The 14999-nt window shown below is 39.7% G+C and overlaps 1 long non-coding RNA gene across 3 annotated transcripts in view; it reads left to right on the plus strand.

Moving 5' to 3' along the window:
- Positions 1–4912: 4912 nt before the first annotated feature.
- The window catches only part of LOC139706385 (uncharacterized), a 38259-nt gene continuing 28172 nt past the window's right edge, over positions 4913–14999 (plus strand). For 2 of the 3 annotated variants that reach the window (XR_011707921.1, XR_011707919.1), the window contains exon 1: positions 4987–5069. This is a non-coding gene — a long non-coding RNA (uncharacterized lncRNA). Of the gene's footprint in view, positions 5070–14999 lie in introns of all 3 variants that reach the window. The other variant, XR_011707920.1, reaches the window with a different exon arrangement.

Raw genomic sequence — 14999 nt, forward strand, 5'->3', positions numbered from 1 at the left:
CCCCCCCCAGCTTAGTGGAGAGATCCCAAAAAGTTTTTTCATCAAGATTTAAGCAGCGAATTTTACAGGTACATTCCTCCTAATTTATTCCTCTCTATACACAGTTCAAAGGGACTTCCACCCAGTCACTTTGACCTCAGACAGACCTTAGGGAGGCAGCAGGGAATACATGCTCATTTGGATTAGAGTAGAAATTTTACTTGTGCTGAAGCTGCTGCACAGAAATGAGATCAAAATTCTTCCTGCTCCCAACCCCACTTTTGTCAGTGTCAAATTCCCCAGCTGCCTTGCATGGTAGCATGACAAAAGGTGAGAGCCTGAATCCAGAGTACTCTGTCCCACCTCTTCTACTAGTGAACTGAGATAAAGATTTGGTGAAATTTTGCATAAAAATACTTCTGATGTATATGTTTTCAAATCTTTCTTAGTATTTATTTCTCACTTGTGGGGATTAAACACAGACGCACATAGCCACTAAGATATACCCCCAACCCCTCCCCCAGCTTTTGAGACTGTTCAACCAAGTTGTCTCAAACTTGAGGTCCTCAGCTTTCAGTTCACTGGTATAGCTATTCATCACCATACCTGGCTAGTTTTAAAATCTTTATTTTTGATTTTTATGAATTTTCTTTGGAGGAACCCATAATTACCAGTTCTCGCATGTGATACAGAACTACATCACCAGAGGAGTATCCATGTCACTCACTCTAATCCATGACTAATTCATGCTTTCTCCTAGATTCCTAGTTTGAAGAAAGATATTAAAGTTCACTTAATAGGTCTACCACCTTTGGCCTCTGTTACATCTGCTGATATTCACCACTTCTCTACCATTTATAACATGGTTGCTGATCATTATCTGGGGTCTACAAAGAACCTAATGCAAGTCAACGTGCATGGGCACCATGTCAAGGACAGGCACATGTGTCATGACCTCCTTTCCTCACCAGGACAGCACATCCACTCTGCCCATCAGTACCTTTGTGATCTCCACTAGAGGGCACTCATCCAGTAAGGTATATATGGATGGCAAGAAACTATTGCCTTCTGACACCACCTGCCACAAAATCCATGTGGGATTAGAGTCCACCGTCACTGTAACACATGACAGCAATACAAAAAAAAAAAAAAGAGTAAAATAAATAAAGACTTTTTAGGTCACAAGTGCTATGCAAGTCAGAGGACACAGAGACCAAACAAGCCATAAAGGATATTCAGGACAAAAAAAAAAAAAAAAAGTCAATTTTGTAGTCAATACAGGCTATGTAGTCTGTAGAAAATACTAATGACATATTGTCTTAGCAAGTCATAGACACTAAGTAGTTATAGGGGCTATTATGATCACTTAGGCTACTCAGGTCATAGATTACATGTAGGTCATAGAGGTGATATAGTTTTAGAGGCTACTGGTGCCATGATGAGAAGAAAGTTCTGAAAGGCTACAGAGGTATTTTAGAACAGTCATGCATTAAAGAATCTTTTTGCAACATAGTCATTGTGGCCACAGAAGCTATTCAGATAGTAGAGACTCCACAGATCATAGAGAATTGCAGGTCATGAAGTTTACTCAGGTTTTAGGGTTAATCATGACACAGAAACTGCTGAGGACACAGAAACTACAGAGAGCATAGAGGCTTCTCAGGTGATAGGAGCTACCAAGGTAATTTAGAATTATAAGGACAAGGAGATTAGGCAGGTAATGTCGAATTCTCCAATTATAAACTCTATGCAGTTTAAAAAGGCTGCACAGCTTTTAGAGAATATACAGATTATATAAACTACACAGCTGATAGAGGCTATGGATGTAATACTGCCTAAAAGAGGTTATAAAGACTGCTAGGTAATTTAGGCTACTCCAGCCACAAAGGCTATGCAGGTCATAGAGCTTATGTTGGGAGCAGTATCAAACCATAAGATAAAAGAATTTTTTTTCTGTGCTTACAACACTGCAGGGCTATCTGAGGTGATTAATTGCATTTTCCTGAAGATCTCAAGGAAAATGGTTGATGGATACAGAGATTAGCTTCTGAGAAACTCTTATACCCTCCTGTGGCTAACTCTCTAATTCACCTGGGCAAGCTTGAAGTGGATGGTCCCAAATATAATGGATTCTTTTGGCTGCCTTAGCAATAGCTCATTTCAATTTTTCTCAACTGGGAAAAGCAATTTTGAAATGTTTGGCTAAAACAAAAGTGGTTTAAAAGACATTGGGAAATAATTTAATGTTTTTGAAAGAAAATCTAATCCTATTAAGGTTTGCTAAATTATGATCACATATAGACATTATTTTCTCCCTTCATCTCTCTCTCCTTCCTCACTTACTTTTAGAGCGGGCAAATGCTTTCTCTAAGTATATTTCTGTAAATTAAGAAAGAGGGGGCTGAGGATGTGGCTCAAGTGGTAGCGCGCTCGTCTGGCATGCGTGCGGCCCGGGTTCAATCCTCAGCACCACATACAAACAAAGATGTTGTGTCCGCCAAATACTAAAATAAATAAATAAATATTAAAATTCTCTCTCTCTCACTCTATCTTAAAAAAAAAAAAAAAGAAAAAAGAAAGAGTGGAGGTCCCATGAAGCTGATCTTTTGCAAATTTCACTAAACATCTATAGCAGAAAAAATTTATACTGGGCTTTTGACATTCACAGATTGAATGCTCTCCATTTTGATTACTCATTAAGACCCTGACAGGGATCCACAGGCAAATGTCCTGTAAATAAATGTGAATCATGAACTTGCAGCTCGCTGAAGATCTGAAGAATTCCATCATGATTACAAAAGTATCAGTATACATTCAAATGATATTTGAGAAAAACCAACTTCCTAAAATAAAACTATTTACTACTGTTAAGGTTGGAAATAAAACTGAAGATTAAGAACATTATAATTGATAGGTATAAAATGAATTTTGAGTGAAGTCAATCATAGTTTAGATCTATAACATGGAACACCAAAACAGAAAACCTACTTTTTTCCAACTTCTATTATTTAGTTGTGGTCCCTTATTAACTAACTTACGAATTCAGAAATGTAATTTTAAAACAGGCTTTCATGAAAGTTTAGAAAAATGAATCTTTATTTTTTAAAAATTACTTATACATGACAGTAGAAAGCATTTTGGCATATCACACATAAATGGAATATAATTTCTCATTCTTCAGGTTGCACATGATTTAGAATTGCACAGGTTGTGTAATAATATATGACATAGGCCAATAATGTCTTAATCATTTGACTATGCTTAATGTTTTAATCATTTGACTGTGCTTCCTATTCTCATACCTCATATCAGAAAGTAATAATGAAGAAGATAATGTAATAATACCTTCAAAAAGCCAGGGGATGTAACTGTCAGGATAGAATTCTGTCCTGCTAAACCAGCATTCAAAGGTAGAGAGAAGGTGAAAATATTTTCATATAAGACTGAAAATTTGATTTTGGAGATAGAAGATGGCAGCGAGGGGAGTGCACTGCCCCCGTGTGCTGCTTCACTGTGTGGGAGTATGACAAGTCAGGACGGCTAAAGGCTATCTTGTTAGGAATTTCCAGCAATAGTGGGGTGCTCCGGAACCTGGAGGAAGGATTTCCATCGCACGAGGATTGGCTACGGGGACTCAAACGCGAGAGGTTTGTCGCACGGAGGGTAACACTGCTTATTCAGCAAATCGCCCCGCGGCTAGAGTCTGCAGCGCGCGCTGGGAAACGAGGAGATAGCGACGCAGGAATACAGCGCTGCAGTTTCTGCCAGCCGTGCAAACACGGTACTCAGGGCTGAATTCTGGGTTTGAGACGGGGGAAGGAAGCGGTCCATCTCGGTTCTCCACACCGGTCAGACCACAGAGGAGGCCAGCAGCCACCATGTTGGAAAGCTGACGTCACCATCCCTGTTTTCGACTGACCGCAGCTCATTCAGCCATAGAACAGGTAATTTCAGGCTGCAATTCGCCTGCGGCTTGCAGACAGATTGCTAGGGTTCAGTGCCTGGGGGCTTCTTAGAACCTGATCTTATCGGAGCGAACACCGAGCTCGGGGCGGCCGAGCCCGGAACCGCCCTGGCCCAGGGCTGGGGAGCCTGCGGAGGCTGCTTCTCGGACCCTGCTCCTATCAGAGCTTACACCGAGCACGGAGCGGCCGAGTTCCGGCTCCCGGAACTGCCCTGGCCCAGGGCTAGGAGCCCACGGAAACTGCTTCTCCATCCGGGTCCTGCTGAGGGCTGGTCAGGACTTGCCACAGTCTGGCTGGGCACAAATGCCGCAGTCTGGCTGGGCACACAATCATGAGCCACCACACAGCTTGTAGATTCAAACAGCAACTCTTTATTCCCGAACTCACACCAGCCGTCTACAATCACGTTCTGGGGAAATCCACGTTCTCTGCCCAAATCCACTTTCTCTGCCCAAATTCACCTCCACTGGGCTTCTATCTCCAAAATATACTGTCTGAATCCCGTGAGAACTCAAGGGGAACTCAGGCAGCAGGATACGCCCTATTCCCAGCAGGAATAATCTTAAACTTTAAACCTGGAACCTAAACCGGGAAACGCCCTAATCTGCCTTGGTCCTTGAACAAGGTCACCTACATTTAGTGTCACTGCAACATGGGGTACGCTGGCAAGGAAATTGTCATACCTACTTGGCTAATGGCTCCCAGCAAGGACTCACCCGTTGCTTTGGTTGCCCGGCAAGGGGAACGAAATGCCGCCATTCGCATAGGATACCAACATGGCAGAGATCTGATGTCATCAGAAAGTGGCGGAGGAGAGAACTTCATCAATACCAGCGGCGACAGAAACAGTTGGTCTCCTGGTAGGGGGGGTGAGGCACAGACACCCGAGTCTCCTCAATTTGTCGAGTCTCCTCAATTTGTCGTCGAGCCAGAGGGGAGGAGCCGGGCCGCCGCCAGCACCCGGAGCAGGCCCAGCGGCTCGCCAGTGTGGTGACCGCGTGACCCCAATTGGAGAGGGGGCGGAGCGGAGCCGCCACCCGCACCGCAAGGTGGGCAGACCCGCGACCCAGTGGTACATGGGCGTGGTAGGAGGCGCAGGGCAGAACCGCCGCCCGCGCTTGCAAGGTAAACAGACCTGTCACAGACTGGCGGGTCAGGCCCAGTGGCCTGCCAGTGTGGTACACACGTCACCCCAACTGGAGTAGGGGCAGAGCAGATCCTTCTCCCACGCCCGGATCAGGCCCTGCCAGTGTGGTGGCCACGTGACCCCAATTGGAGTGGGGGGCGGAGCGGAACCGCCACCCGTGCCCGCAGGGTGAGCAGACCTGTGACCAACCTGCAGATCAGGCCCAGGGGTCCGCAGGCGTGGTAGGAGGGGCAGGGCAGATCCGCCGCCCGCGCCTCCAAGATAGGCAGACCTCCGACAGACCGGCGGATCAGGCCCAGTGGCCTGCCGGCGTGGTACACTCGTCACCCCAATTGGAGTAGGGGCAGAACAGAGCCGCCGCCAGCGCCCAGAACAGGCCCAGTGACCTGCCTATTGCCTGCCTATCACCTGCCATTTGTCCCCCATTTATGGATCACCACATGTTAGTCTGGAGACTGCTTGCAGACTGCAGGTGGATCATGGATCACTGCCCTCTGATGTCTGCAAGTCTATTGTCACAGTACTCATAGATCTGTTTACACATGACCACAGCAATCTTGGGATACCCACTGGGGACTGCAGGTTTGCTGCCAATACTGCCACCATCTTGAGGCATGGCCACCTCAGTCTGGAGACACTGGCCAGGGCCTGGAGATACGTTGGCGTGGTACTTGTGGCTCTGGTTGCACCTGTGGTCTTTGTGCTGGGTGTGCTAGTGGCCACCATCTTGATACCTCTTTGCAGGGTCACTCCTTAGTGTAAGTGCATGTCTTGTGGTCTTTATGCAAAATGAAATGGCATTGAAATCTTGGTACTGCAGTAAAGGCTGGGGAAGCTGAAACACAGTTTCATCAGATTGCAGCTAGGTTTGTGTGGCCAGTCTGAGTCTGGCAAGCTGTGGAATGTCAGAGACTAGGGGCAGTTCCTCAGGGGAGCTCAGGTTGGAGAAACTGGAGAAACCCAGACTCTGTCCAGCTCACTGAGTCTTGAACTGCATGGGGAGAGAAAGGACTGGCTAGAGTGGGTGGGAAGACTGGAAGAGGATGTGAGAGCATATTGCCATCAGCTCATGCACCCAACTGGTCTGGCACCCAACTGGTCTGGTGTAAGGCCAAGCCCCAGCTTCGTGATTCTCTAAAAGGAAGTTTGGCATGGATGGGGCAGGGGATCTATTTTTGACAGTGTTATCATTTAGGTTTTTTTTTTTCTTTTAAACATTTATTTTATTTTATTTTTATGTGGTGGTGAGGCTCAAACCCAGTGCCTCGAACATAATTGGTGAAAACTCTACCTCTAGGCATAACACAGCCCTCATTTAGTTTTATATATGGAAACATAACACCTTGAATTTTAAAATAAAACTATCAATGCCAGGCTTTGTTCTAGGCAAAGAGGACATAGACATGAACAAAACAGCAAGGAACCTGTACTCCTATACTTGTGAGGGCTACTATTCCCGAAGTCTGACCCAAGAATTCAAGCACTAAAGAGATCTGGAGTACCGACCCCTTCTATGATGATCTAAGGTTACCATCCATGAATGTTTTACCTTCTCAATTATTCTAAAACACCCCTCTCCATGTCATTTACCTGCTCCAACCCTTTTCTACCTGTGAGATAAAGACCTCCTTAAGAAGCCCTCCCTTTCTTGCTTCTCCACTTGCATCTCCCACCCCTTATTGAGGTTTCAAGAATTCTTGTCTCATCCCTACTTGTAATTTTGGGTACTTTCCATTGTTAGACGTGCTAACTCCTTATTAGACACCAGATGGCGCCAGAACTATACTTTTGACTTTTTTAGCGTCCAACAGAGTATCTGCCTACTTATTGACTGACTTGTTTTCTAAAAATTTTAGAAAGCCCTTCAGTACTTGTTTTACAAGTAGCTTTTTAATTTTTTTCATACAAATCTTCATTAATTGTATGTATGAAATTAATCATCCAGCGGTGAAAGGGAGTTACACTCACCATCCAGTGTGTGTGTGTGTGTGTGTGTGTGTGTGTGTATGAACATACATATTTATATACATATATGTATATTTATTTTTCAAAATTTTATTCAGAAGTGGGGTAAGGGTTTCAATGCAGTCATGGCTTCTTCCTACTCCTGTTGTGCCTGGGATGTTTCAGGAGTCCTTACTAATATTGCAGGCATTTCTTTCTCTTTTCTATGCTGTGATTATTATAAGCCAATAAATAAAATAAATATATCTCAGAGATGTCAAGTGTTATCTCACTTGTGGTTGTCCATTGGGCATCTGTAGGCATCAGTGAATAATCTGTGCTTTTTGGCAAAAGCAGCTTTTAAGTCTCTTGGTATGACAAGGATTTGTGGCCATTTAGCAGAACTGTCCCCATGGATATGATTATCAACAGAATATGTATTATATAACATGATGGCATGACTTGGTAACAGGAATAAAGTGGTTTAACCTGATTTATGTATTTAAATTTATATATTTTATAGATATTTAATATACATATAATTGTATACTTATATATTTTGAATATATGTATCTCTCTGTCTCTCTCACACACATATATGTTTATAATATTGTCTGTAGGATAAGCTGGTTTTGGGGATGGATTGAGGTGAGTGTAATGGTGAAAACACCAAGGGCAATTGCTGAATTTTTGACGTGAGCACTCTAGGGTACTTGCTGATACCCAATCCTGTATGGGGCAGAAAGACCGCATGAGACAGGGAAAAGAGTGCTGTCTTGAGGAAGGCTTTTGCATTGATGTTTGTGATTTCTCTTAGATATCCACATGAACATGTCTGAAGGTGAGAGGAGAGGAGTGGGAAGAAAATGGATATTTGGAGGCAGGGGAATGTGGAAAATTCTGCCATGAGACTTAGCATAATCCTGGGTGTGGGTGAAGATACAGAAGTACAAGGAGCATTTCTCTGAGCTGGGGACACACCTATATTTAGCAATGGAAAAGAGAAGTCTATGAAGGAGACGGAGAGTGAGGGCATCCAGTTAAGGAGATAGAAAACCAGGGAAATGGGCTGGGGATGTGGCTCAAGAGGTAGCCCGCTCACCTGGCATGCATGCGGCCCAGGTTCAATCCTCAGCACCACATACAAACAAAGATGTTGTGTCCGCTGAAAACTAAAAAATAAGTATTAAAAAATTAACTCTCTCTCTCTTTCAAAGAAAAAAAAAAAAGAAAAAGAAAACCAGGAAAATATAATGACATGGATTTCTGGAAGAGATGATTTTAAAAAGAAAGGTAGAACTTCTTGTTCTGAAAACCACTAAAATGTGAACTATAGGGTGACAAAGGAGGGACCTTGAGATTTGGTGCCCTAGTGGTTTCTGATGATCTCAGTGGAACCCCTGTTCTCATGTGGTGAGAATTGAAGCCAATTGGATGATTTATGGAAAAATTAAGGTCAGCATAGTAAAAGCAGTAGCTGGAGATTGTTTTTCTGATTGTGTACAATGAGATAAAGGGGACTCAGCCAGGTGTTAACATTTATGGTCTCTGAGATGTGGGGAGAAGTTCATTCCAGCAAGTGCTTGTTTGTAGCTGCAGAAATCTTTTTTTCTATTACTGTGTTTGCCACCTACACCCTGGAATTGATTTTTTTAAAGTAATATGGAAGCTCAATAGTAATTTCTTGAGAGTAGAAAGGGTGCTGGGGCAGGACAAGGGATGAAAGTAGAAGATAGATAATTAGATATGATCACTGTGTACCATGCATTTGGAAATATTATGCTCGATTCCATTAACATGTGCAATAAATATTTGTTAATTAAAAAAAATTAAAAGTAATTATTCTATTTGATTACTAAAAGGTAGGCACTCAACATCGAGGGAGAGAATATCCTATAGTTTGTTTCCTGCTTGCGAAAATGGTCATTGTCAGTTACTTGTAAAAATAATTGATTAAATAATTTTGGAAGGAATAGTATGGATTTGAAATGCCTTTTTGCCACAGCATAATGAGGTTACCTGATGGTCACTGAAATATTTGAAGTGCTACAGTCCATCCATTTTCAAAGTAGTAGTTTGTGCCAGGTTCATCCTTTGGGAATGTAATACTTTCCCCTTATTCCTTAACTATTTGTTGCATTTAAGTCACTGAGTCTGCCCACTCCTAATAAGACAAGGATGCTAAGCTCCACATGAAGGAGGGGATGCTATTCTCCTGTATTGTTTTGAACTCTTCTATATGAAAGATTTGTCTGTTCTCATCACTTTTTATCAATGAAGTCAATTATTTTTTTATCACTAAATACATATGAGTTTGTTGCTTTCACTGATATTTTACTGTTAAAGGTTTTTATTTTATTGCTCATATTTTTTTCAGCTTTCACTCTTTCAGGATCTTTTACTTTAGTTCTTATGCCATTTGTCAGGCATCCACATGTGGGACACCTTGGGAGACTCTCCTCCTACTCTTTCTTCTCTTCCTCCTTCTATGTTCAGGCTCATTTTTTAGTTTATCTTACCAGATCCTAGAATCAGCACCTTCTGCAGTGAAATATGCTCCTTTTTACTGGTATTTTTAGGGCAACTTGTGTAATTTGTCAGGCCCAATGCAAAATGAAAACTTAGAGTCCCTGTCTAAAAGCAGGTGACCTGTGCCATTGACAGCATGCCACAGAAATCTATTTCTTTCTTCTGTGATCTCTTTACATGTCATAGTACACTTTATGTGTATTTTAGTTGTCCTTCTTATTACAGCATTTTAAATTATTAGCAAGACTTCTAACATTTATCGTTAAGTATGACATATCAATTCTAAATGCAAACTTACAAGTAAGTCATATTGTAGCGCTTGCACATCCATGTTGTGTTCATTAATGCCAAAGCATTGAATATGTTACACAGAATCGGTGCAATAGTTTTTACTACACTTTGATAACTGTGGACAGTTTCTCCAACTGATTTGTAAATGAGTTTGAAAGAACTGGAAGAAAAGTGACTGTGGATCACCCTGCTTTACCTTTCCCTTCACATCCTCAGCTGGAGAGGTGGGTTAACACACAGAAGTATCTTGAGTGACAAAGCTGTCTTCTTTCTGTATTTTAATCTAATTCTGGTTGGACGTTAATGTGTGGCCTCCCTGGGTTTCATCACCCTCCCTTTTTTTACTTATTTGTGGTTAGAACATGGTCATGTTTTACCGAACTCTCTCATAGCTCCCATATTTCCTTGGCCCACTGGACTTCTGTGACTATGGGAATGAAAACTCAATGTGCATGAGGTGGCCAAATGCAGTACACCTGCAGGTTACATTTATGTGCTGGGTTCATACCAGTAGTCCATTGCCTTCTTGGAATTTACTTATGAAAAATAAGTAGTAAGATAAAAATCAATAAAAATTATGATAGCAACAGCAGAATATTTATTCAAGGACAGGTCCACTTTGAGCAGAAATCCTGACTGTGTAGGAAGAGCATCTTGGGGCTAGTCCACCTTTCCCTACCTTCTGCCTCCTCCTCTCTCTCTCCATCATCCTTCTCTCCCTTCATCCCTTCCTTCCTTCCTCCCTTGCACAATAGTAAGAATACTAAGTAGGATATATGTACTCTGAAAACATAAGTGAATATTATAGTATTGTAAAGCTTTAAGTACAGAATTATTCTGCAAATATCTAGAAGTTGTTTATCTTATACAATTGAAATTTTATATCCATTGAAGATTCAGCACCCCATTTTACCCTAGCCACATTTCTTTGCAAACAACATTCTACTCTCTGTTTACATTTTTTTTTGACACTAGGATTGAACCCACAGCATTTAATCACTGAGCCACATCCCCAGATTAATTTTTTTTTTTTTAATTTAGAGACAGGGTCTCACTCAGTTGCTTAGGGCCTGGCTAATTTGATGAGGCTGGTTTTTAACTTCTGATCCTCCCACTTGAGCTTCTCAAACCACTGGTATCCAAGATATGTCCCACTGTGTCCAGCTTGTTCACTGTTTTTTCCTCAAGTTTTTTTATTGTAATAGAGACATAGGGATTTTTTGTGTGTATTTTACACTTTATACTATTCTCAGGTGATGTGTAAGTAATTTATCTCATTCCAACAGTTGAATCTTTTCCCTGTTCATGCTTTACTGTGCTGTGCAGAAGCTTTTGGTTTAATGAAATTATACCTGTCTGTTAATAGATCCTGTCCCCTGTTCTTTTACTGTCATAGCCAAAGGACCATTTCCTAAAGCAATGTTGTTAAGTGTTTCTTCTGTGTTTTCCTTTTATATTTTGCTTACAAACTTATGCTCTTCTTTCTTTTTTTTCTATTTTAGATTGAAAAATATCAACTTCAACTGCTTGTGTGGTATAGCATGATACTTTAATACATGTAACACTGTGTAGTGATCAAATCAGAGTAAAAATCATATTCGTCACCTTAGTAGGATGGGAAGAGATTGGTAAATGGGACCCCAGTATTTTATTCCAAGAATTTTACAGATTCATATCTCACTGTTACATTTTTTCCTCTTTGAGTTGATGTTTTAATATGGTGTAAGATAGGTTTTGGTTTTCTTTCTTCCACATGTTGATAGTGAGTGTCCTCAGCACCATCTGTTAAAGAGACTATCCTTTATCCATTCTGTGTTATTGGCCCTCTTCTCAAAGATGAGTGTGAAGTGAATGTGTGGGCTTATCCTTCTTCTCTTTACTGTGCATTGGTCTGTATATTGCCTTCTATTTCAGTAAAACGGTGTTTTAATTCTTATAGTTTGTAATTTGTTTGATTCTATCTTTTTTGCATTTGTTACAATTAGCTATACATAACAGTATAATTGACACAGCATATATAAATGAAGTATAACTTCACATTTTTCTTGTTGTACATGATGTAGAATTGCACCAGTCATGTAATTGTATAAGCATGCAGGGTAATAATATCTGATCCATTTCATTATCCTTCAAAACCTCATACTTCTTTACCTCCCTTCACTTCCCTCTCTCTAATCCAAAGTGCATTTATTCTTCTCTAGTGCCTTCCATTGTGAATTAGCATCTGCACATGAGATAAAATATTAAGCCTTTGGAAGTTTGCTATTGGTTTATGTACCTTAGCATGGTATTCTCAAGTTCCATCCATTTGCCGGCAAGTGGCATAATTTTATTCTTTTTAGGGTTAAGTAATATTACACACACACACACACACACACACACACACACACACACATATATATATATATATATATATATATATATATAACATTTTATTTATCCATTCATCTGTTGAAGGGTACCTAGGTTGTTTCCATACTTTAGCTATTGTGAATTTACCTACTCTACATTGACGTGGCCGCCAGAAATGCATGAGTGTACCTTTTCTCCCACATCCTCATGAACACTATTATTGCTTGTATTCTTGATAATTGCCACTATGGCTGTAGTGAAATTAAATATGGAAATAGCTTTGATTTGCATTTCTCTAATTGCTAAAGATGATGGTCTTTTTTTAAAATATATGTTTGTTGATCAATTGTATTTCTTCTTCTGTGAAGTGTCTGTTCAGTTCCTTAGTCCATTTATTGATGGGTTATGTCTCTCTCTCTCTCTCTCTCTCTCTCTCTCTTTTTTTTTTGGCATTAAGTTTGTTGAGTTCTTTACATATCTTGGAGTTACTGCTCTATATGTGTGTTGTAAAGATTTATTTTCCCATTCTGTAGTCTCTCTTTTCATGTTATAGATTGTTTCCTTTGTGGAGAATAAGCTTCTTAGTTTGAATCCATCCCATTAATTGATTCCTAATTTTACTGTTTGTGTTTAGGAGTCTTGTTCAAGAAGTCAAGTCCTAATGATGAGGATGTGGATCTTCTTTTTTTTTCTGTTAGGCACAGGGTCTCCATTCTCATGTCTAGGTCTTTGATATACTTTGAATTGATTTTTGAGCACAGTGAGAGATAGAGGTTTAATTTTATCTTTCTACACATGGATTTTCAGTTTTCCCAGTACCAATTATTGAAGAGGCTATCTTTTCTTCAATTTATGTTTTGGGCACCTTTTTCTAGTAGGAGATTGGTCTACATGTCTTTTGGTATCTTTTTTTTTTTTTTTTTTTTTTACTATTTCTCTGTAGTATAGTTTAAGGTCTAGTATTGTGATGCTTACTGATTCACTCATTTCAAAAGAAAAATAGATACAACTTTTTTTTGTTTTAACATATCTCTCTACTTTTAATGTTTTTGCACATTTCTATGGTATGTTAATTACTATGACTTTAACATAAATTTAATATACTCCTTGTTTCTCATAGAAAATGAAAATAGATCAATGTGAAATACTTTTGAGTATGAATAATTCTGTCATTTTTATATGTCCAAATCTGAGAAACTAGAGAAATGACCAGTTATTACAGTATGGGATACCTGTGGCCTCTGGAAGTAGGGAGCTTGGACTTTTCTTCACCGTTGACCACGATATTTTTTCATCATGACCATGTAATGTGTACTACCTATTTTCACATTTTTTTCTATGATGAAAAATTTAAACATATATTGTTGATCCTTGATTTTCTAGGTTCAACTCCAAGCCCTTGTAAGTGATGTTCTTCTCTAGTATGTGCCTTCATGTCCCCTATACTCAAATTCTCCAGCCTGTGAGGTGGGTTTCTCTCAGCTACCCATTCAATGGGACATCTAATACCAAAGAAATGAGGAAATTCATCTTTCTTAATGTGGCCAGATACCAAATATCAGTTTTTATTTTCAGGAAGGCAATAAAAATGAGGACTCTCAAACCCTGAGGTACTGGCAAAATGTATCGTCCTAAGATTGGAGCAGCCAATTCCAAAACTAGTTTGTGCCAGTGTTTGTAACAAAGAAGAAAGTGAAAATGTAAAAGACCTTCACTGTTGCAGCCCCTCTGGATGTCCCTGAAGCCCCATAAGGCCTGTCACCAATGACACCACATCTCATGACCCTAGTAAAGGCCATGGCTGCTAAGTTAAAAACTATGTCTCTTGTCTCATTCCAAAGTAAATTAGTCAACTAAAGCTAATTTCAAGATACAAATATTATATTTTTATTTTTAATATTTATATTAAAGTAAAAAATTAAATCTACATTAGTAAAAATTAAATTTCTATTCACTATAATCCCTCTCCAACTCATTAATGTTAGACTTAACATAGCCAATAGATGACTTTTGTCAAAACTCAGGAACAAATAAAGATGTTAAATTATTATTATTATTATTATTATTATTATTTAAATACTTGTACTATTGTCTATAAATTAAGCTAAATACTATTGCTCTTTTCAATTTATTAAATAAAAAAGGGGGAAAACAAGACCCCATAGGCACACTTAGATATTAGAAAATTTTTTCTTAATTGTGACACTGAGAGTCTTACTGCTACTAAACATGATTCAGTAAATTAAATCAGATTTCAAAGGAGACTTTAAACTTGTTGTCATAATAATTACTGAAAAACCTGGCACAGGAAGGTAAATTTCCAGCTGCAAAATTTACAGCATTGCAGCTTCATGAGTTTGCAAAGTAAGTAAAAATTATGGGGGGGAAACTTCTCTGACCCAATTTCTCAGGACCATTTTTAATGTACACTGCGGTGTGTACTGGAAAGTCCACCCATAAATAATTTGACTTAAACTATACTTCCAAGATCCTTCATAGTAAGATAAATGCTGATGGAAGGGTTGAAACTAAGTTAAATCCTAGATTAATTGTACTGACTATAATGGTCAATTTTACCTATGTTTATCATATGGTAAAATGTCTGTCTGGAAGTACCTTTTGAGGAAAAGAAAGCATATAAGAAACCTAAACCAGCCCATCAGGCTAGTTCTTAAAGATTAATACTATATTTGCTTATTTGGACAATAGTCAGAAAGATTATTAAAATAAATTTTGTTCCTATACAGGCCAGTTATTTACATAAAATATCCACCAATGTAATATTGCTCAAA

This window comes from Marmota flaviventris, chromosome 7 (genome assembly GCF_047511675.1).
Source record: "Marmota flaviventris isolate mMarFla1 chromosome 7, mMarFla1.hap1, whole genome shotgun sequence".
NCBI lineage: Eukaryota > Metazoa > Chordata > Mammalia > Rodentia > Sciuridae > Marmota > Marmota flaviventris.